The sequence below is a fragment of the Cetorhinus maximus genome, unplaced genomic scaffold, assembly GCF_964194155.1.
Source record: "Cetorhinus maximus unplaced genomic scaffold, sCetMax3.hap1.1 HAP1_SCAFFOLD_3219, whole genome shotgun sequence".
Taxonomy (NCBI): Eukaryota; Metazoa; Chordata; class Chondrichthyes; order Lamniformes; family Cetorhinidae; genus Cetorhinus; species Cetorhinus maximus.
This window is the reverse complement of record NW_027599140.1, coordinates 24,721-27,097: the sequence shown is the minus strand read 5'-3', so window position 1 is coordinate 27,097 and position 2,377 is coordinate 24,721. Positions and strand designations below refer to the sequence as shown.

Genomic DNA, 2,377 nt, shown 5'->3' with positions numbered 1-2,377 from the left:
GACTGAATGAAGGAAAAGATTGAGGCAACAGACAGCCGAGCAGCTGGGAATTGTTTAGAGCCCCTGGGGCTGTACAACTCACAATGAATGTATGAATTGAAGACTAATTGTATTATAATTGTATTCTAGCACCTCAGAGTGCAACATGATGTATGTTGATAACTCCAATACCATTGTCTGATTGTCTGCATTTACCATATTGAAATGATTATGATATTCATTCATTGTATTGAAGCACCTCGTGATCCATGTGATTGCGCATTTTGTGATGGCGATTTAGAAATGTATTGTAATGTTCTTCCAGATATTTTATGAATAAAGTACTTTCTCAAAAAAAAAAATCTGTTCTTAAAGTGCTGGGGATATGGTTCGGAGGGAGCAGGGCATGCGTTAGAAACTGGAAGGAGCGAGTGTCTATGGTGAAAAGGAACCTGGGCATTTGGGAGCGACGCTCCCTCTCCATTGCGGGTAAGAACCTGGTCATCAGGTGTGAGGCACTCTCGCTGTTGCTGTACGTGGCGCAGGTCTGGCCCATTCCACACTCCTGCGCGATGGCGATCACTCGAGCCATCTTCCGCTTTATCTGGAGGTCAAAAATCGATCGTATCCGCAGGGACGCGATGTACAAGCCTCTAGATAAGGGGGAATAAAACATGCCCAACATCGCCCTCATACTGATGGCCACCTTTGTGTGTGGTTGCATCAAGCGGTGCGTAGACCCTCAGTACGCAAACACCAAGTGTCACTATGTGCTGAGGTTCTACTTGTCCCCGGTGTTGCGAAGGATGGGTCTGGCCACGCTGCCGCGGAACGCTCCAAGTAGTTGGACCGTGCCGTACCACCTGTCCCTGGTGGAAAAATTTATGCAGAGAAACACCTTTGACCACAAGTCCATCAGGCAGTGGTCGGCACGTAACGTCTTATAGTCCCTGCAGGGAAAAGAGAGGGTGGATCCTGTGGGATGGTACCCCGAGCAGACTGTCAAAGTCATTTGGCAGAATGCCTCATCGCCAGAACTTTCCAACAAGCACCAAGACGTAGCTTGGCTGGTGGTGAGAAAGGCCCTCCCCGTCAGATCCTTCCTACACGTCAGGAGTCTCACCCCCTCGGCACGTTGCCCTCGAGTTGGCTGTGCTGGGTATGAGACCGTTGTTCAACTCCTTGTAGATGGTGCCTTTGCAAAGAAGGTCTGGAGAGAGATGCAGTGGTTTCTGTCGAGGTTCATCCCGAGCAGTTCTGTGACACAGGACTCTGTGCTCTACGGGCTGTTCCCAGGGACACACACCGAGACAAACATCAACTGCAGCTGGAGGATCATCAACTCGGTGAAAGACGCTCTTTGGTCTGCCCGAAACTTGTTGGTCTTCCAGCGCAGAGTTGTCTCCGACCGAGTGTTGCAGACTGGCACATTCCAAGGCCGAGGACTACGTGCTGAGGGACGCACTAACGCTTGGGGCAGCCGCCGCAAAGGCGCAATGGGGAAGGGTCGCTGCCTAAGACCTTTCTGCCACAGCGCACCGAGGGACTGGGAACTGTTTAAAGCCCCTCGGGCTGTACAGCTCAAAATGAATGCCTGCAAAAGATTGTAATATTGTTTGTACTGATGCACCTGGTGATACATGTTGTAAAAGTTGAACCGGATTGTACCTTTGTAACGGTGTTTTTGAAATGGTTTGGAATGTGGTTGAAGATATTATATGAATAAAGTATATTTTTGCAAAAAAAAAGGTTCTCCCAGGACGAGGCTAGCCCATTGCACTTCGGGTGTGCTAACGCCTGCGATGTCCCCAAATGCGGGATACTCGACTGCAAAATTTGTGGTATTGGGGGACTGCGTTCGCGCTCTCCCCTATTCACAATTCAAAGAATGGATTTCATCATATCTTTCATTTTGTGTTCTATTTCCTGTCAGCAACATTTTCTGACAAAAGAAATATATAACCCCCAATGTGTGCTCTTCAAAATCTATACTGGACTGGTTATTTAGTTTTTTCTTTCCTCCTCGCAAATATTATCCAACCCCCATTCTTTTCCTCCCTGTCATTATCAGCCGACAATTATTCCATCTCTGCATCATTTTCGCCAGACCGTTTGTTTTGTGGCCGCCAAATTACTCGCGCCATTTTTAACCCCGCGTTTGCCCACTCAAAAATCTCTCTCAAACAACCCCCATCTAACACCCAACCCACCATCACAACAGTCCCCGCACTCCCAGCACCGCCCCACCCCCTATCTCTCTGGACGTCTGTATAAATACAAACTCATATCAGCTATTAACTCATATGCATTCACCATTTTAAACATGTAGCAGCGACCCCTCACTATTTCAAACATGAACAAGCACCCTGTCCCCATGTTCATTCTAATTACCCCCCTC

At 48.0% G+C, this 2,377-nt stretch overlaps 1 pseudogene; it reads left to right on the top strand.

The window, feature by feature from the left end:
• Positions 1-1,708: 1,708 nt before the first annotated feature.
• On the top strand, positions 1,709-1,852 carry LOC144677877 (U1 spliceosomal RNA; annotated as a pseudogene).
• The last annotated feature ends 525 nt before the right edge of the window (positions 1,853-2,377 follow it).